Below are 17,236 nucleotides of genomic sequence, written 5' to 3'. Positions count from 1 at the left end.
GTTCCAACATATAGATAAAGAAGATACTCAGCTTTCAAATGCAGAATTTATAGGCTTTGTTGTTCTGATTGTCAGATCTTAGAGCTCACGAAAGAGAGATCATGAGTGGTAGCACGGCCGAGCGGTCTAAGGCACTGGATTAAGGCTCCAGTCTCTTCGGAGGCGTGGGTTCAAATCCCACTGCTGCCATTTTCATTAGATCCAAGAGAAGGTGCAGAGATCGGTATAGATGTCGTTCAAGCGTGAAGATCAGTGTTTCTCAACTCCAGTCCTCAGGACCCTTAACAGTGCTTGCTTTCCAGGTGACAAGGGAAATAATTATACCACCTGTAGATCTGTTAGAATGTGTCAGTCAGTTATGAATACACCTGTGCTTAAGCAAGGAGATATGGAAAACATGCACTGTTAGGGGTCCTGAGGACTGGAGTTGAGAAATCCAGCTGGTGTTACCTGTGGAAGTATATTTTAGCTAAATCGCAACTTTAGTCATGTGTCGAAGACATTCCTGAAACCGGTTTAAAATATTTCTAAATAAAGTGATTTAAAAACAGTGAAGAGAAACGAAAATTATTTTAGTGTGATGTATATACCGCCAGGCACCATCATAACTAACATTTCATCATGTTATCAACTTTTCATACAAATAGAAAAGCAAAGGTGGCAGCATGGCTCATTGGTGTAAGGGATTGAATTTTTGCTTGTGTTTTTTTGAAGGTATGTCTTTGAATCCCACTGATGCCAAAATAAGCAGTTTGGATCTTGTCTCTAAATTTTTGTGGTATTCAGTTGAAATGAACAAATAGCAAATCAATTAAAATGAAAATATTTGTAATCAACTTTATCGGTTAAGCACTTTATTCAACCTTTTTCTGATTTGTGGTTATCGCATTTAATTTAGCATTTTACGGATTTTTCTCCTGACATTTTTTTTTGAAATGCAGCTTTCAAATGCAGAATTTGTAGGCTTTGTTGATCTGATTGACATTTTTCAGATCTTAGAGCTCACGAAAGCAAGCTCATGAGTGGTAGCATGGCCGAGCGGTCTAAGGCGCTGGATTTAGGCTCCAGTCTCTTCGGAGGCGTGGGTTCAAATCCCACTGCTGCCATTTTTATTAGTTCTTCATGTGGTTCCAACGTATAGATAAAGAAGATACTCAGCTTTCAAATGCAGAATTTATAGGCTTTGTTGTTCTGATTGTCAGATCTTAGAGCTCACGAAAGAGAGATCATGAGTGGTAGCACGGCCGAGCGGTCTAAGGCGCTGGATTAAGGCTCCAGTCTCTTCGGAGGCGTGGGTTCAAATCCCACTGCTGCCATTTTCATTAGATCCAAGAGAAGGTGCAGAGATCGGTATAGATGTCGTTCAAGCGTGAAGATCAGTGTTTCTCAACTCCAGTCCTCAGGACCCTTAACAGTGCTTGCTTTCCAGGTGACAAGGGAAATAATTATACCACCTGTAGATCTGTTAGAATGTGTCAGTCAGTTATGAATACACCTGTGCTTAAGCAAGGAGATATGGAAAACATGCACTGTTAGGGGTCCTGAGGACTGGAGTTGAGAAATCCAGCTGGTGTTACCTGTGGAAGTATATTTTAGCTAAATCGCAACTTTAGTCATGTGTCGAAGACATTCCTGAAACCGGTTTAAAATATTTCTAAATAAAGTGATTTAAAAACAGTGAAGAGAAACGAAAATTATTTTAGTGTGATGTATATACCGCCAGGCACCATCATAACTAACATTTCATCATGTTATCAACTTTTCATACAAATAGAAAAGCAAAGGTGGCAGCATGGCTCATTGGTGTAAGGGATTGAATTTTTGCTTGTGTTTTTTTGAAGGTATGTCTTTGAATCCCACTGATGCCAAAATAAGCAGTTTGGATCTTGTCTCTAAATTTTTGTGGTATTCAGTTGAAATGAACAAATAGCAAATCAATTAAAATGAAAATATTTGTAATCAACTTTATCGGTTAAGCACTTTATTCAACCTTTTTCTGATTTGTGGTTATCGCATTTAATTTAGCATTTTACGGATTTTTCTCCTGACATTTTTTTTTGAAATGCAGCTTTCAAATGCAGAATTTGTAGGCTTTGTTGATCTGATTGACATTTTTCAGATCTTAGAGCTCACGAAAGCAAGCTCATGAGTGGTAGCATGGCCGAGCGGTCTAAGGCGCTGGATTTAGGCTCCAGTCTCTTCGGAGGCGTGGGTTCAAATCCCACTGCTGCCATTTTTATTAGTTCTTCATGTGGTTCCAACGTATAGATAAAGAAGATACTCAGCTTTCAAATGCAGAATTTATAGGCTTTGTTGTTCTGATTGTCAGATCTTAGAGCTCACGAAAGAGAGATCATGAGTGGTAGCATGGCCGAGCGGTCTAAGGCGCTGGATTAAGGCTCCAGTCTCTTCGGAGGCGTGGGTTCAAATCCCACTGCTGCCATTTTCGTTAGATCCAAGAGAAGGTGCAGAGATCGGTATAGATGTCGTTCAAGCGTGAAGATCAGTGTTTCTCAACTCCAGTCCTCAGGACCCTTAACAGTGCTTGCTTTCCAGGTGACAAGGGAAATAATTATACCACCTGTAGATCTGTTAGAATGTGTCAGTCAGTTATGAATACACCTGTGCTTAAGCAAGGAGATATGGAAAACATGCACTGTTAGGGGTCCTGAGGACTGGAGTTGAAAAATCCAGCTGGTGTTACCTGTGGAAGTATATTTTAGCTAAATCGCAACTTTAGTCATGTGTCGAAGACATTCCTGAAACCGGTTTAAAATATTTCTAAATAAAGTGATTTAAAAACAGTGAAGAGAAACGAAAATTATTTTAGTGTGATGTATATACCGCCAGGCACCATCATAACTAACATTTCATCATGTTATCAACTTTTCATACAAATAGAAAAGCAAAGGTGGCAGCATGGCTCATTGGTGTAAGGGATTGAATTTTTGCTTGTGTTTTTTTGAAGGTATGTCTTTGAATCCCACTGATGCCAAAATAAGCAGTTTGGATCTTGTCTCTAAATTTTTGTGGTATTCAGTTGAAATGAACAAATAGCAACTCAATTAAAATGTAAATATTTGTAATCAACTTTATCGGTTAAGCACTTTATTCAACCTTTTTCTGATTTGTGGTTATCGCATGTAATTTAGCATTTTACGGATTTTTCTCCTGACATTTTTTTTTGAAATGCAGCTTTCAAATGCAGAATTTGTAGGCTTTGTTGATCTGATTGACATTTTTCAGATCTTAGAGCTCACGAAAGCAAGCTCATGAGTGGTAGCATGGCCGAGCGGTCTAAGGCGCTGGATTTAGGCTCCAGTCTCTTCGGAGGCGTGGGTTCAAATCCCACTGCTGCCATTTTTATTAGTTCTTCATGTGGTTCCAACGTATAGATAAAGAAGATACTCAGCTTTCAAATGCAGAATTTATAGGCTTTGTTGTTCTGATTGTCAGATCTTAGAGCTCACGAAAGAGAGATCATGAGTGGTAGCACGGCCGAGCGGTCTAAGGCGCTGGATTAAGGCTCCAGTCTCTTCGGAGGCGTGGGTTCAAATCCCACTGCTGCCATTTTCATTAGATCCAAGAGAAGGTGCAGAGATCGGTATAGATGTCGTTCAAGCGTGAAGATCAGTGTTTCTCAACTCCAGTCCTCAGGACCCTTAACAGTGCTTGCTTTCCAGGTGACAAGGGAAATAATTATACCACCTGTAGATCTGTTAGAATGTGTCAGTCAGTTATGAATACACCTGTGCTTAAGCAAGGAGATATGGAAAACATGCACTGTTAGGGGTCCTGAGGACTGGAGTTGAGAAATCCAGCTGGTGTTACCTGTGGAAGTATATTTTAGCTAAATCGCAACTTTAGTCATGTGTCGAAGACATTCCTGAAACCGGTTTAAAATATTTCTAAATAAAGTGATTTAAAAACAGTGAAGAGAAACGAAAATTATTTTAGTGTGATGTATATACCGCCAGGCACCATCATAACTAACATTTCATCATGTTATCAACTTTTCATACAAATAGAAAAGCAAAGGTGGCAGCATGGCTCATTGGTGTAAGGGATTGAATTTTTGCTTGTGTTTTTTTGAAGGTATGTCTTTGAATCCCACTGATGCCAAAATAAGCAGTTTGGATCTTGTCTCTAAATTTTTGTGGTATTCAGTTGAAATGAACAAATAGCAAATCAATTAAAATGAAAATATTTGTAATCAACTTTATCGGTTAAGCACTTTATTCAACCTTTTTCTGATTTGTGGTTATCGCATTTAATTTAGCATTTTACGGATTTTTCTCCTGACATTTTTTTTTGAAATGCAGCTTTCAAATGCAGAATTTGTAGGCTTTGTTGATCTGATTGACATTTTTCAGATCTTAGAGCTCACGAAAGCAAGCTCATGAGTGGTAGCATGGCCGAGCGGTCTAAGGCGCTGGATTTAGGCTCCAGTCTCTTCGGAGGCGTGGGTTCAAATCCCACTGCTGCCATTTTTATTAGTTCTTCATGTGGTTCCAACATATAGATAAAGAAGATACTCAGCTTTCAAATGCAGAATTTATAGGCTTTGTTGTTCTGATTGTCAGATCTTAGAGCTCACGAAAGAGAGATCATGAGTGGTAGCACGGCCGAGCGGTCTAAGGCGCTGGATTAAGGCTCCAGTCTCTTCGGAGGCGTGGGTTCAAATCCCACTGCTGCCATTTTCATTAGATCCAAGAGAAGGTGCAGAGATCGATATAGATGTCGTTCAAGCGTGAAGATCAGTGTTTCTCAACTCCAGTCCTCAGGACCCTTAACAGTGCTTGCTTTCCAGGTGACAAGGGAAATAATTATACCACCTGTAGATCTGTTAGAATGTGTCAGTCAGTTATGAATACACCTGTGCTTAAGCAAGGAGATATGGAAAACATGCACTGTTAGGGGTCCTGAGGACTGGAGTTGAGAAATCCAGCTGGTGTTACCTGTGGAAGTATATTTTAGCTAAATCGCAACTTTAGTCATGTGTCGAAGACATTCCTGAAACCGGTTTAAAATATTTCTAAATAAAGTGATTTAAAAACAGTGAAGAGAAACGAAAATTATTTTAGTGTGATGTATATACCGCCAGGCACCATCATAACTAACATTTCATCATGTTATCAACTTTTCATACAAATAGAAAAGCAAAGGTGGCAGCATGGCTCATTGGTGTAAGGGATTGAATTTTTGCTTGTGTTTTTTTGAAGGTATGTCTTTGAATCCCACTGATGCCAAAATAAGCAGTTTGGATCTTGTCTCTAAATTTTTGTGGTATTCAGTTGAAATGAACAAATAGCAAATCAATTAAAATGAAAATATTTCTAATCAACTTTATCGGTTAAGCACTTTATTCAACCTTTTTCTGATTTGTGGTTATCGCATTTAATTTAGCATTTTACGGATTTTTCTCCTGACATTTTTTTTTGAAATGCAGCTTTCAAATGCAGAATTTGTAGGCTTTGTTGATCTGATTGACATTTTTCAGATCTTAGAGCTCACGAAAGCAAGCTCATGAGTGGTAGCATGGCCGAGCGGTCTAAGGCGCTGGATTTAGGCTCCAGTCTCTTCGGAGGCGTGGGTTCAAATCCCACTGCTGCCATTTTTATTAGTTCTTCATGTGGTTCCAACGTATAGATAAAGAAGATACTCAGCTTTCAAATGCAGAATTTATAGGCTTTGTTGTTCTGATTGTCAGATCTTAGAGCTCACGAAAGAGAGATCATGAGTGGTAGCACGGCCGAGCGGTCTAAGGCGCTGGATTAAGGCTCCAGTCTCTTCGGAGGCGTGGGTTCAAATCCCACTGCTGCCATTTTCATTAGATCCAAGAGAAGGTGCAGAGATCGGTATAGATGTCGTTCAAGCGTGAAGATCAGTGTTTCTCAACTCCAGTCCTCAGGACCCTTAACAGTGCTTGCTTTCCAGGTGACAAGGGAAATAATTATACCACCTGTAGATCTGTTAGAATGTGTCAGTCAGTTATGAATACACCTGTGCTTAAGCAAGGAGATATGGAAAACATGCACTGTTAGGGGTCCTGAGGACTGGAGTTGAGAAATCCAGCTGGTGTTACCTGTGGAAGTATATTTTAGCTAAATCGCAACTTTAGTCATGTGTCGAAGACATTCCTGAAACCGGTTTAAAATATTTCTAAATAAAGTGATTTAAAAACAGTGAAGAGAAACGAAAATTATTTTAGTGTGATGTATATACCGCCAGGCACCATCATAACTAACATTTCATCATGTTATCAACTTTTCATACAAATAGAAAAGCAAAGGTGGCAGCATGGCTCATTGGTGTAAGGGATTGAATTTTTGCTTGTGTTTTTTTGAAGGTATGTCTTTGAATCCCACTGATGCCAAAATAAGCAGTTTGGATCTTGTCTCTAAATTTTTGTGGTATTCAGTTGAAATGAACAAATAGCAAATCAATTAAAATGAAAATATTTGTAATCAACTTTATCGGTTAAGCACTTTATTCAACCTTTTTCTGATTTGTGGTTATCGCATTTAATTTAGCATTTTACGGATTTTTCTCCTGACATTTTTTTTTGAAATGCAGCTTTCAAATGCAGAATTTGTAGGCTTTGTTGATCTGATTGACATTTTTCAGATCTTAGAGCTCACGAAAGCAAGCTCATGAGTGGTAGCATGGCCGAGCGGTCTAAGGCGCTGGATTTAGGCTCCAGTCTCTTCGGAGGCGTGGGTTCAAATCCCACTGCTGCCATTTTTATTAGTTCTTCATGTGGTTCCAACGTATAGATAAAGAAGATACTCAGCTTTCAAATGCAGAATTTATAGGCTTTGTTGTTCTGATTGTCAGATCTTAGAGCTCACGAAAGAGAGATCATGAGTGGTAGCACGGCCGAGCGGTCTAAGGCGCTGGATTAAGGCTCCAGTCTCTTCGGAGGCGTGGGTTCAAATCCCACTGCTGCCATTTTCATTAGATCCAAGAGAAGGTGCAGAGATCGGTATAGATGTCGTTCAAGCGTGAAGATCAGTGTTTCTCAACTCCAGTCCTCAGGACCCTTAACAGTGCTTGCTTTCCAGGTGACAAGGGAAATAATTATACCACCTGTAGATCTGTTAGAATGTGTCAGTCAGTTATGAATACACCTGTGCTTAAGCAAGGAGATATGGAAAACATGCACTGTTAGGGGTCCTGAGGACTGGAGTTGAGAAATCCAGCTGGTGTTACCTGTGGAAGTATATTTTAGCTAAATCGCAACTTTAGTCATGTGTCGAAGACATTCCTGAAACCGGTTTAAAATATTTCTAAATAAAGTGATTTAAAAACAGTGAAGAGAAACGAAAATTATTTTAGTGTGATGTATATACCGCCAGGCACCATCATAACTAACATTTCATCATGTTATCAACTTTTCATACAAATAGAAAAGCAAAGGTGGCAGCATGGCTCATTGGTGTAAGGGATTGAATTTTTGCTTGTGTTTTTTTGAAGGTATGTCTTTGAATCCCACTGATGCCAAAATAAGCAGTTTGGATCTTGTCTCTAAATTTTTGTGGTATTCAGTTGAAATGAACAAATAGCAAATCAATTAAAATGAAAATATTTGTAATCAACTTTATCGGTTAAGCACTTTATTCAACCTTTTTCTGATTTGTGGTTATCGCATTTAATTTAGCATTTTACGGATTTTTCTCCTGACATTTTTTTTTGAAATGCAGCTTTCAAATGCAGAATTTGTAGGCTTTGTTGATCTGATTGACATTTTTCAGATCTTAGAGCTCACGAAAGCATGCTCATGAGTGGTAGCATGGCCGAGCGGTCTAAGGCGCTGGATTTAGGCTCCAGTCTCTTCGGAGGCGTGGGTTCAAATCCCACTGCTGCCATTTTTATTAGTTCTTCATGTGGTTCCAACGTATAGATAAAGAAGATACTCAGCTTTCAAATGCAGAATTTATAGGCTTTGTTGTTCTGATTGTCAGATCTTAGAGCTCACGAAAGAGAGATCATGAGTGGTAGCACGGCCGAGCGGTCTAAGGCGCTGGATTAAGGCTCCAGTCTCTTCGGAGGCGTGGGTTCAAATCCCACTGCTGCCATTTTCATTAGATCCAAGAGAAGGTGCAGAGATCGGTATAGATGTCGTTCAAGCGTGAAGATCAGTGTTTCTCAACTCCAGTCCTCAGGACCCTTAACAGTGCTTGCTTTCCAGGTGACAAGGGAAATAATTATACCACCTGTAGATCTGTTAGAATGTGTCAGTCAGTTATGAATACACCTGTGCTTAAGCAAGGAGATATGGAAAACATGCACTGTTAGGGGTCCTGAGGACTGGAGTTGAGAAATCCAGCTGGTGTTACCTGTGGAAGTATATTTTAGCTAAATCGCAACTTTAGTCATGTGTCGAAGACATTCCTGAAACCGGTTTAAAATATTTCTAAATAAAGTGATTTAAAAACAGTGAAGAGAAACGAAAATTATTTTAGTGTGATGTATATACCGCCAGGCACCATCATAACTAACATTTCATCATGTTATCAACTTTTCATACAAATAGAAAAGCAAAGGTGGCAGCATGGCTCATTGGTGTAAGGGATTGAATTTTTGCTTGTGTTTTTTTGAAGGTATGTCTTTGAATCCCACTGATGCCAAAATAAGCAGTTTGGATCTTGTCTCTAAATTTTTGTGGTATTCAGTTGAAATGAACAAATAGCAAATCAATTAAAATGAAAATATTTGTAATCAACTTTATCGGTTAAGCACTTTATTCAACCTTTTTCTGATTTGTGGTTATCGCATTTAATTTAGCATTTTACGGATTTTTCTCCTGACATTTTTTTTTGAAATGCAGCTTTCAAATGCAGAATTTGTAGGCTTTGTTGATCTGATTGACATTTTTCAGATCTTAGAGCTCACGAAAGCATGCTCATGAGTGGTAGCATGGCCGAGCGGTCTAAGGCGCTGGATTTAGGCTCCAGTCTCTTCGGAGGCGTGGGTTCAAATCCCACTGCTGCCATTTTTATTAGTTCTTCATGTGGTTCCAACGTATAGATAAAGAAGATACTCAGCTTTCAAATGCAGAATTTATAGGCTTTGTTGTTCTGATTGTCAGATCTTAGAGCTCACGAAAGAGAGATCATGAGTGGTAGCATGGCCGAGCGGTCTAAGGCGCTGGATTAAGGCTCCAGTCTCTTCGGAGGCGTGGGTTCAAATCCCACTGCTGCCATTTTCGTTAGATCCAAGAGAAGGTGCAGAGATCGGTATAGATGTCCTTCAAGCGTGAAGATCAGTGTTTCTCAACTCCAGTCCTCAGGACCCTTAACAGTGCTTGCTTTCCAGGTGACAAGGGAAATAATTATACCACCTGTAGATCTGTTAGAATGTGTCAGTCAGTTATGAATACACCTGTGCTTAAGCAAGGAGATATGGAAAACATGCACTGTTAGGGGTCCTGAGGACTGGAGTTGAAAAATCCAGCTGGTGTTACCTGTGGAAGTATATTTTAGCTAAATCGCAACTTTAGTCATGTGTCGAAGACATTCCTGAAACCGGTTTAAAATATTTCTAAATAAAGTGATTTAAAAACAGTGAAGAGAAACGAAAATTATTTTAGTGTGATGTATATACCGCCAGGCACCATCATAACTAACATTTCATCATGTTATCAACTTTTCATACAAATAGAAAAGCAAAGGTGGCAGCATGGCTCATTGGTGTAAGGGATTGAATTTTTGCTTGTGTTTTTTTGAAGGTATGTCTTTGAATCCCACTGATGCCAAAATAAGCAGTTTGGATCTTGTCTCTAAATTTTTGTGGTATTCAGTTGAAATGAACAAATAGCAAATCAATTAAAATGAAAATATTTGTAATCAACTTTATCGGTTAAGCACTTTATTCAACCTTTTTCTGATTTGTGGTTATCGCATTTAATTTAGCATTTTACGGATTTTTCTCCTGACATTTTTTTTTGAAATGCAGCTTTCAAATGCAGAATTTGTAGGCTTTGTTGATCTGATTGACATTTTTCAGATCTTAGAGCTCACGAAAGCATGCTCATGAGTGGTAGCATGGCCGAGCGGTCTAAGGCGCTGGATTTAGGCTCCAGTCTCTTCGGAGGCGTGGGTTCAAATCCCACTGCTGCCATTTTTATTAGTTCTTCATGTGGTTCCAACGTATAGATAAAGAAGATACTCAGCTTTCAAATGCAGAATTTATAGGCTTTGTTGTTCTGATTGTCAGATCTTAGAGCTCACGAAAGAGAGATCATGAGTGGTAGCATGGCCGAGCGGTCTAAGGCGCTGGATTAAGGCTCCAGTCTCTTCGGAGGCGTGGGTTCAAATCCCACTGCTGCCATTTTCGTTAGATCCAAGAGAAGGTGCAGAGATCGGTATAGATGTCCTTCAAGCGTGAAGATCAGTGTTTCTCAACTCCAGTCCTCAGGACCCTTAACAGTGCTTGCTTTCCAGGTGACAAGGGAAATAATTATACCACCTGTAGATCTGTTAGAATGTGTCAGTCAGTTATGAATACACCTGTGCTTAAGCAAGGAGATATGGAAAACATGCACTGTTAGGGGTCCTGAGGACTGGAGTTGAAAAATCCAGCTGGTGTTACCTGTGGAAGTATATTTTAGCTAAATCGCAACTTTAGTCATGTGTCGAAGACATTCCTGAAACCGGTTTAAAATATTTCTAAATAAAGTGATTTAAAAACAGTGAAGAGAAACGAAAATTATTTTAGTGTGATGTATATACCGCCAGGCACCATCATAACTAACATTTCATCATGTTATCAACTTTTCATACAAATAGAAAAGCAAAGGTGGCAGCATGGCTCATTGGTGTAAGGGATTGAATTTTTGCTTGTGTTTTTTTGAAGGTATGTCTTTGAATCCCACTGATGCCAAAATAAGCAGTTTGGATCTTGTCTCTAAATTTTTGTGGTATTCAGTTGAAATGAACAAATAGCAACTCAATTAAAATGTAAATATTTGTAATCAACTTTATCGGTTAAGCACTTTATTCAACCTTTTTCTGATTTGTGGTTATCGCATGTAATTTAGCATTTTACGGATTTTTCTCCTGACATTTTTTTTTGAAATGCAGCTTTCAAATGCAGAATTTGTAGGCTTTGTTGATCTGATTGACATTTTTCAGATCTTAGAGCTCACGAAAGCAAGCTCATGAGTGGTAGCATGGCCGAGCGGTCTAAGGCGCTGGATTTAGGCTCCAGTCTCTTCGGAGGCGTGGGTTCAAATCCCACTGCTGCCATTTTTATTAGTTCTTCATGTGGTTCCAACGTATAGATAAAGAAGATACTCAGCTTTCAAATGCAGAATTTATAGGCTTTGTTGTTCTGATTGTCAGATCTTAGAGCTCACGAAAGAGAGATCATGAGTGGTAGCATGGCCGAGCGGTCTAAGGCGCTGGATTAAGGCTCCAGTCTCTTCGGAGGCGTGGGTTCAAATCCCACTGCTGCCATTTTCATTAGATCCAAGAGAAGGTGCAGAGATCGGTATAGATGTCGTTCAAGCGTGAAGATCAGTGTTTCTCAACTCCAGTCCTCAGGACCCTTAACAGTGCTTGCTTTCCAGGTGACAAGGGAAATAATTATACCACCTGTAGATCTGTTAGAATGTGTCAGTCAGTTATGAATACACCTGTGCTTAAGCAAGGAGATATGGAAAACATGCACTGTTAGGGGTCCTGAGGACTGGAGTTGAGAAATCCAGCTGGTGTTACCTGTGGAAGTATATTTTAGCTAAATCGCAACTTTAGTCATGTGTCGAAGACATTCCTGAAACCGGTTTAAAATATTTCTAAATAAAGTGATTTAAAAACAGTGAAGAGAAACGAAAATTATTTTAGTGTGATGTATATACCGCCAGGCACCATCATAACTAACATTTCATCATGTTATCAACTTTTCATACAAATAGAAAAGCAAAGGTGGCAGCATGGCTCATTGGTGTAAGGGATTGAATTTTTGCTTGTGTTTTTTTGAAGGTATGTCTTTGAATCCCACTGATGCCAAAATAAGCAGTTTGGATCTTGTCTCTAAATTTTTGTGGTATTCAGTTGAAATGAACAAATAGCAACTCAATTAAAATGTAAATATTTGTAATCAACTTTATCGGTTAAGCACTTTATTCAACCTTTTTCTGATTTGTGGTTATCGCATGTAATTTAGCATTTTACGGATTTTTCTCCTGACATTTTTTTTTGAAATGCAGCTTTCAAATGCAGAATTTGTAGGCTTTGTTGATCTGATTGACATTTTTCAGATCTTAGAGCTCACGAAAGCAAGCTCATGAGTGGTAGCATGGCCGAGCGGTCTAAGGCGCTGGATTTAGGCTCCAGTCTCTTCGGAGGCGTGGGTTCAAATCCCACTGCTGCCATTTTTATTAGTTCTTCATGTGGTTCCAACGTATAGATAAAGAAGATACTCAGCTTTCAAATGCAGAATTTATAGGCTTTGTTGTTCTGATTGTCAGATCTTAGAGCTCACGAAAGAGAGATCATGAGTGGTAGCATGGCCGAGCGGTCTAAGGCGCTGGATTAAGGCTCCAGTCTCTTCGGAGGCGTGGGTTCAAATCCCACTGCTGCCATTTTCATTAGATCCAAGAGAAGGTGCAGAGATCGGTATAGATGTCGTTCAAGCGTGAAGATCAGTGTTTCTCAACTCCAGTCCTCAGGACCCTTAACAGTGCTTGCTTTCCAGGTGACAAGGGAAATAATTATACCACCTGTAGATCTGTTAGAATGTGTCAGTCAGTTATGAATACACCTGTGCTTAAGCAAGGAGATATGGAAAACATGCACTGTTAGGGGTCCTGAGGACTGGAGTTGAGAAATCCAGCTGGTGTTACCTGTGGAAGTATATTTTAGCTAAATCGCAACTTTAGTCATGTGTCGAAGACATTCCTGAAACCGGTTTAAAATATTTCTAAATAAAGTGATTTAAAAACAGTGAAGAGAAACGAAAATTATTTTAGTGTGATGTATATACCGCCAGGCACCATCATAACTAACATTTCATCATGTTATCAACTTTTCATACAAATAGAAAAGCAAAGGTGGCAGCATGGCTCATTGGTGTAAGGGATTGAATTTTTGCTTGTGTTTTTTTGAAGGTATGTCTTTGAATCCCACTGATGCCAAAATAAGCAGTTTGGATCTTGTCTCTAAATTTTTGTGGTATTCAGTTGAAATGAACAAATAGCAACTCAATTAAAATGTAAATATTTGTAATCAACTTTATCGGTTAAGCACTTTATTCAACCTTTTTCTGATTTGTGGTTATCGCATGTAATTTAGCATTTTACGGATTTTTCTCCTGACATTTTTTTTTGAAATGCAGCTTTCAAATGCAGAATTTGTAGGCTTTGTTGATCTGATTGACATTTTTCAGATCTTAGAGCTCACGAAAGCAAGCTCATGAGTGGTAGCATGGCCGAGCGGTCTAAGGCGCTGGATTTAGGCTCCAGTCTCTTCGGAGGCGTGGGTTCAAATCCCACTGCTGCCATTTTTATTAGTTCTTCATGTGGTTCCAACGTATAGATAAAGAAGATACTCAGCTTTCAAATGCAGAATTTATAGGCTTTGTTGTTCTGATTGTCAGATCTTAGAGCTCACGAAAGAGAGATCATGAGTGGTAGCACGGCCGAGCGGTCTAAGGCGCTGGATTAAGGCTCCAGTCTCTTCGGAGGCGTGGGTTCAAATCCCACTGCTGCCATTTTCATTAGATCCAAGAGAAGGTGCAGAGATCGGTATAGATGTCGTTCAAGCGTGAAGATCAGTGTTTCTCAACTCCAGTCCTCAGGACCCTTAACAGTGCTTGCTTTCCAGGTGACAAGGGAAATAATTATACCACCTGTAGATCTGTTAGAATGTGTCAGTCAGTTATGAATACACCTGTGCTTAAGCAAGGAGATATGGAAAACATGCACTGTTAGGGGTCCTGAGGACTGGAGTTGAGAAATCCAGCTGGTGTTACCTGTGGAAGTATATTTTAGCTAAATCGCAACTTTAGTCATGTGTCGAAGACATTCCTGAAACCGGTTTAAAATATTTCTAAATAAAGTGATTTAAAAACAGTGAAGAGAAACGAAAATTATTTTAGTGTGATGTATATACCGCCAGGCACCATCATAACTAACATTTCATCATGTTATCAACTTTTCATACAAATAGAAAAGCAAAGGTGGCAGCATGGCTCATTGGTGTAAGGGATTGAATTTTTGCTTGTGTTTTTTTGAAGGTATGTCTTTGAATCCCACTGATGCCAAAATAAGCAGTTTGGATCTTGTCTCTAAATTTTTGTGGTATTCAGTTGAAATGAACAAATAGCAACTCAATTAAAATGTAAATATTTGTAATCAACTTTATCGGTTAAGCACTTTATTCAACCTTTTTCTGATTTGTGGTTATCGCATGTAATTTAGCATTTTACGGATTTTTCTCCTGACATTTTTTTTTGAAATGCAGCTTTCAAATGCAGAATTTGTAGGCTTTGTTGATCTGATTGACATTTTTCAGATCTTAGAGCTCACGAAAGCAAGCTCATGAGTGGTAGCATGGCCGAGCGGTCTAAGGCGCTGGATTTAGGCTCCAGTCTCTTCGGAGGCGTGGGTTCAAATCCCACTGCTGCCATTTTTATTAGTTCTTCATGTGGTTCCAACGTATAGATAAAGAAGATACTCAGCTTTCAAATGCAGAATTTATAGGCTTTGTTGTTCTGATTGTCAGATCTTAGAGCTCACGAAAGAGAGATCATGAGTGGTAGCACGGCCGAGCGGTCTAAGGCGCTGGATTAAGGCTCCAGTCTCTTCGGAGGCGTGGGTTCAAATCCCACTGCTGCCATTTTCATTAGATCCAAGAGAAGGTGCAGAGATCGGTATAGATGTCGTTCAAGCGTGAAGATCAGTGTTTCTCAACTCCAGTCCTCAGGACCCTTAACAGTGCTTGCTTTCCAGGTGACAAGGGAAATAATTATACCACCTGTAGATCTGTTAGAATGTGTCAGTCAGTTATGAATACACCTGTGCTTAAGCAAGGAGATATGGAAAACATGCACTGTTAGGGGTCCTGAGGACTGGAGTTGAGAAATCCAGCTGGTGTTACCTGTGGAAGTATATTTTAGCTAAATCGCAACTTTAGTCATGTGTCGAAGACATTCCTGAAACCGGTTTAAAATATTTCTAAATAAAGTGATTTAAAAACAGTGAAGAGAAACGAAAATTATTTTAGTGTGATGTATATACCGCCAGGCACCATCATAACTAACATTTCATCATGTTATCAACTTTTCATACAAATAGAAAAGCAAAGGTGGCAGCATGGCTCATTGGTGTAAGGGATTGAATTTTTGCTTGTGTTTTTTTGAAGGTATGTCTTTGAATCCCACTGATGCCAAAATAAGCAGTTTGGATCTTGTCTCTAAATTTTTGTGGTATTCAGTTGAAATGAACAAATAGCAAATCAATTAAAATGAAAATATTTGTAATCAACTTTATCGGTTAAGCACTTTATTCAACCTTTTTCTGATTTGTGGTTATCGCATTTAATTTAGCATTTTACGGATTTTTCTCCTGACATTTTTTTTTGAAATGCAGCTTTCAAATGCAGAATTTGTAGGCTTTGTTGATCTGATTGACATTTTTCAGATCTTAGAGCTCACGAAAGCAAGCTCATGAGTGGTAGCATGGCCGAGCGGTCTAAGGCGCTGGATTTAGGCTCCAGTCTCTTCGGAGGCGTGGGTTCAAATCCCACTGCTGCCATTTTTATTAGTTCTTCATGTGGTTCCAACGTATAGATAAAGAAGATACTCAGCTTTCAAATGCAGAATTTATAGGCTTTGTTGTTCTGATTGTCAGATCTTAGAGCTCACGAAAGAGAGATCATGAGTGGTAGCACGGCCGAGCGGTCTAAGGCGCTGGATTAAGGCTCCAGTCTCTTCGGAGGCGTGGGTTCAAATCCCACTGCTGCCATTTTCATTAGATCCAAGAGAAGGTGCAGAGATCGGTATAGATGTCGTTCAAGCGTGAAGATCAGTGTTTCTCAACTCCAGTCCTCAGGACCCTTAACAGTGCTTGCTTTCCAGGTGACAAGGGAAATAATTATACCACCTGTAGATCTGTTAGAATGTGTCAGTCAGTTATGAATACACCTGTGCTTAAGCAAGGAGATATGGAAAACATGCACTGTTAGGGGTCCTGAGGACTGGAGTTGAGAAATCCAGCTGGTGTTACCTGTGGAAGTATATTTTAGCTAAATCGCAACTTTAGTCATGTGTCGAAGACATTCCTGAAACCGGTTTAAAATATTTCTAAATAAAGTGATTTAAAAACAGTGAAGAGAAACGAAAATTATTTTAGTGTGATGTATATACCGCCAGGCACCATCATAACTAACATTTCATCATGTTATCAACTTTTCATACAAATAGAAAAGCAAAGGTGGCAGCATGGCTCATTGGTGTAAGGGATTGAATTTTTGCTTGTGTTTTTTTGAAGGTATGTCTTTGAATCCCACTGATGCCAAAATAAGCAGTTTGGATCTTGTCTCTAAATTTTTGTGGTATTCAGTTGAAATGAACAAATAGCAAATCAATTAAAATGAAAATATTTGTAATCAACTTTATCGGTTAAGCACTTTATTCAACCTTTTTCTGATTTGTGGTTATCGCATTTAATTTAGCATTTTACGGATTTTTCTCCTGACATTTTTTTTTGAAATGCAGCTTTCAAATGCAGAATTTGTAGGCTTTGTTGATCTGATTGACATTTTTCAGATCTTAGAGCTCACGAAAGCATGCTCATGAGTGGTAGCATGGCCGAGCGGTCTAAGGCGCTGGATTTAGGCTCCAGTCTCTTCGGAGGCGTGGGTTCAAATCCCACTGCTGCCATTTTTATTAGTTCTTCATGTGGTTCCAACGTATAGATAAAGAAGATACTCAGCTTTCAAATGCAGAATTTATAGGCTTTGTTGTTCTGATTGTCAGATCTTAGAGCTCACGAAAGAGAGATCATGAGTGGTAGCATGGCCGAGCGGTCTAAGGCGCTGGATTAAGGCTCCAGTCTCTTCGGAGGCGTGGGTTCAAATCCCACTGCTGCCATTTTCGTTAGATCCAAGAGAAGGTGCAGAGATCGGTATAGATGTCCTTCAAGCGTGAAGATCAGTGTTTCTCAACTCCAGTCCTCAGGACCCTTAACAGTGCTTGCTTTCCAGGTGACAAGGGAAATAATTATACCACCTGT

The 17,236-nt window shown here is 39.3% G+C and overlaps 31 non-coding genes across 31 annotated transcripts; all 31 read left to right on the top strand.

Annotated features, from left to right (window-relative positions):
- The first annotated feature begins 107 nt into the window (after positions 1-107).
- Positions 108-189, top strand: TRNAL-AAG (transfer RNA leucine (anticodon AAG)). The gene has a single exon. It is a non-coding gene; the product is annotated as a tRNA-Leu (tRNA).
- Positions 190-1,024: 835 nt separating this feature from the next.
- On the top strand, positions 1,025-1,106 carry TRNAL-UAG (transfer RNA leucine (anticodon UAG)). Its single transcript has one exon. It is a non-coding gene; the product is annotated as a tRNA-Leu (tRNA).
- Positions 1,107-1,234: 128 nt separating this feature from the next.
- Positions 1,235-1,316, top strand: TRNAL-AAG (transfer RNA leucine (anticodon AAG)). Its single transcript has one exon. It is a non-coding gene; the product is annotated as a tRNA-Leu (tRNA).
- Positions 1,317-2,151: 835 nt separating this feature from the next.
- On the top strand, positions 2,152-2,233 carry TRNAL-UAG (transfer RNA leucine (anticodon UAG)). Its single transcript has one exon. It is a non-coding gene; the product is annotated as a tRNA-Leu (tRNA).
- A 128-nt stretch (positions 2,234-2,361) lies between these two features.
- Positions 2,362-2,443, top strand: TRNAL-AAG (transfer RNA leucine (anticodon AAG)). Its single transcript has one exon. It is a non-coding gene; the product is annotated as a tRNA-Leu (tRNA).
- Positions 2,444-3,278: 835 nt separating this feature from the next.
- TRNAL-UAG (transfer RNA leucine (anticodon UAG)) lies at positions 3,279-3,360 on the top strand. Its single transcript has one exon. It is a non-coding gene; the product is annotated as a tRNA-Leu (tRNA).
- Positions 3,361-3,488: 128 nt separating this feature from the next.
- On the top strand, positions 3,489-3,570 carry TRNAL-AAG (transfer RNA leucine (anticodon AAG)). The gene has a single exon. It is a non-coding gene; the product is annotated as a tRNA-Leu (tRNA).
- Positions 3,571-4,405: 835 nt separating this feature from the next.
- Positions 4,406-4,487, top strand: TRNAL-UAG (transfer RNA leucine (anticodon UAG)). The gene has a single exon. It is a non-coding gene; the product is annotated as a tRNA-Leu (tRNA).
- A 128-nt stretch (positions 4,488-4,615) lies between these two features.
- On the top strand, positions 4,616-4,697 carry TRNAL-AAG (transfer RNA leucine (anticodon AAG)). The gene has a single exon. It is a non-coding gene; the product is annotated as a tRNA-Leu (tRNA).
- An 835-nt stretch (positions 4,698-5,532) lies between these two features.
- TRNAL-UAG (transfer RNA leucine (anticodon UAG)) lies at positions 5,533-5,614 on the top strand. The gene has a single exon. It is a non-coding gene; the product is annotated as a tRNA-Leu (tRNA).
- A 128-nt stretch (positions 5,615-5,742) lies between these two features.
- Positions 5,743-5,824, top strand: TRNAL-AAG (transfer RNA leucine (anticodon AAG)). Its single transcript has one exon. It is a non-coding gene; the product is annotated as a tRNA-Leu (tRNA).
- Positions 5,825-6,659: 835 nt separating this feature from the next.
- TRNAL-UAG (transfer RNA leucine (anticodon UAG)) lies at positions 6,660-6,741 on the top strand. Its single transcript has one exon. It is a non-coding gene; the product is annotated as a tRNA-Leu (tRNA).
- A 128-nt stretch (positions 6,742-6,869) lies between these two features.
- On the top strand, positions 6,870-6,951 carry TRNAL-AAG (transfer RNA leucine (anticodon AAG)). The gene has a single exon. It is a non-coding gene; the product is annotated as a tRNA-Leu (tRNA).
- An 835-nt stretch (positions 6,952-7,786) lies between these two features.
- Positions 7,787-7,868, top strand: TRNAL-UAG (transfer RNA leucine (anticodon UAG)). Its single transcript has one exon. It is a non-coding gene; the product is annotated as a tRNA-Leu (tRNA).
- Positions 7,869-7,996: 128 nt separating this feature from the next.
- Positions 7,997-8,078, top strand: TRNAL-AAG (transfer RNA leucine (anticodon AAG)). Its single transcript has one exon. It is a non-coding gene; the product is annotated as a tRNA-Leu (tRNA).
- Positions 8,079-8,913: 835 nt separating this feature from the next.
- TRNAL-UAG (transfer RNA leucine (anticodon UAG)) lies at positions 8,914-8,995 on the top strand. Its single transcript has one exon. It is a non-coding gene; the product is annotated as a tRNA-Leu (tRNA).
- Positions 8,996-9,123: 128 nt separating this feature from the next.
- On the top strand, positions 9,124-9,205 carry TRNAL-AAG (transfer RNA leucine (anticodon AAG)). Its single transcript has one exon. It is a non-coding gene; the product is annotated as a tRNA-Leu (tRNA).
- An 835-nt stretch (positions 9,206-10,040) lies between these two features.
- Positions 10,041-10,122, top strand: TRNAL-UAG (transfer RNA leucine (anticodon UAG)). The gene has a single exon. It is a non-coding gene; the product is annotated as a tRNA-Leu (tRNA).
- A 128-nt stretch (positions 10,123-10,250) lies between these two features.
- On the top strand, positions 10,251-10,332 carry TRNAL-AAG (transfer RNA leucine (anticodon AAG)). The gene has a single exon. It is a non-coding gene; the product is annotated as a tRNA-Leu (tRNA).
- An 835-nt stretch (positions 10,333-11,167) lies between these two features.
- Positions 11,168-11,249, top strand: TRNAL-UAG (transfer RNA leucine (anticodon UAG)). Its single transcript has one exon. It is a non-coding gene; the product is annotated as a tRNA-Leu (tRNA).
- A 128-nt stretch (positions 11,250-11,377) lies between these two features.
- TRNAL-AAG (transfer RNA leucine (anticodon AAG)) lies at positions 11,378-11,459 on the top strand. The gene has a single exon. It is a non-coding gene; the product is annotated as a tRNA-Leu (tRNA).
- Positions 11,460-12,294: 835 nt separating this feature from the next.
- Positions 12,295-12,376, top strand: TRNAL-UAG (transfer RNA leucine (anticodon UAG)). The gene has a single exon. It is a non-coding gene; the product is annotated as a tRNA-Leu (tRNA).
- A 128-nt stretch (positions 12,377-12,504) lies between these two features.
- Positions 12,505-12,586, top strand: TRNAL-AAG (transfer RNA leucine (anticodon AAG)). Its single transcript has one exon. It is a non-coding gene; the product is annotated as a tRNA-Leu (tRNA).
- Positions 12,587-13,421: 835 nt separating this feature from the next.
- On the top strand, positions 13,422-13,503 carry TRNAL-UAG (transfer RNA leucine (anticodon UAG)). Its single transcript has one exon. It is a non-coding gene; the product is annotated as a tRNA-Leu (tRNA).
- A 128-nt stretch (positions 13,504-13,631) lies between these two features.
- TRNAL-AAG (transfer RNA leucine (anticodon AAG)) lies at positions 13,632-13,713 on the top strand. The gene has a single exon. It is a non-coding gene; the product is annotated as a tRNA-Leu (tRNA).
- An 835-nt stretch (positions 13,714-14,548) lies between these two features.
- TRNAL-UAG (transfer RNA leucine (anticodon UAG)) lies at positions 14,549-14,630 on the top strand. Its single transcript has one exon. It is a non-coding gene; the product is annotated as a tRNA-Leu (tRNA).
- A 128-nt stretch (positions 14,631-14,758) lies between these two features.
- TRNAL-AAG (transfer RNA leucine (anticodon AAG)) lies at positions 14,759-14,840 on the top strand. The gene has a single exon. It is a non-coding gene; the product is annotated as a tRNA-Leu (tRNA).
- Positions 14,841-15,675: 835 nt separating this feature from the next.
- On the top strand, positions 15,676-15,757 carry TRNAL-UAG (transfer RNA leucine (anticodon UAG)). The gene has a single exon. It is a non-coding gene; the product is annotated as a tRNA-Leu (tRNA).
- A 128-nt stretch (positions 15,758-15,885) lies between these two features.
- On the top strand, positions 15,886-15,967 carry TRNAL-AAG (transfer RNA leucine (anticodon AAG)). Its single transcript has one exon. It is a non-coding gene; the product is annotated as a tRNA-Leu (tRNA).
- An 835-nt stretch (positions 15,968-16,802) lies between these two features.
- On the top strand, positions 16,803-16,884 carry TRNAL-UAG (transfer RNA leucine (anticodon UAG)). The gene has a single exon. It is a non-coding gene; the product is annotated as a tRNA-Leu (tRNA).
- Positions 16,885-17,012: 128 nt separating this feature from the next.
- TRNAL-AAG (transfer RNA leucine (anticodon AAG)) lies at positions 17,013-17,094 on the top strand. Its single transcript has one exon. It is a non-coding gene; the product is annotated as a tRNA-Leu (tRNA).
- Positions 17,095-17,236: the final 142 nt, after the last annotated feature.

This window comes from Mixophyes fleayi, chromosome 6 (genome assembly GCF_038048845.1).
Source record: "Mixophyes fleayi isolate aMixFle1 chromosome 6, aMixFle1.hap1, whole genome shotgun sequence".
NCBI classification, from domain to species: Eukaryota; Metazoa; Chordata; class Amphibia; order Anura; family Limnodynastidae; genus Mixophyes; species Mixophyes fleayi.
This window is presented reverse-complemented; position numbering and strand designations above follow the sequence as displayed.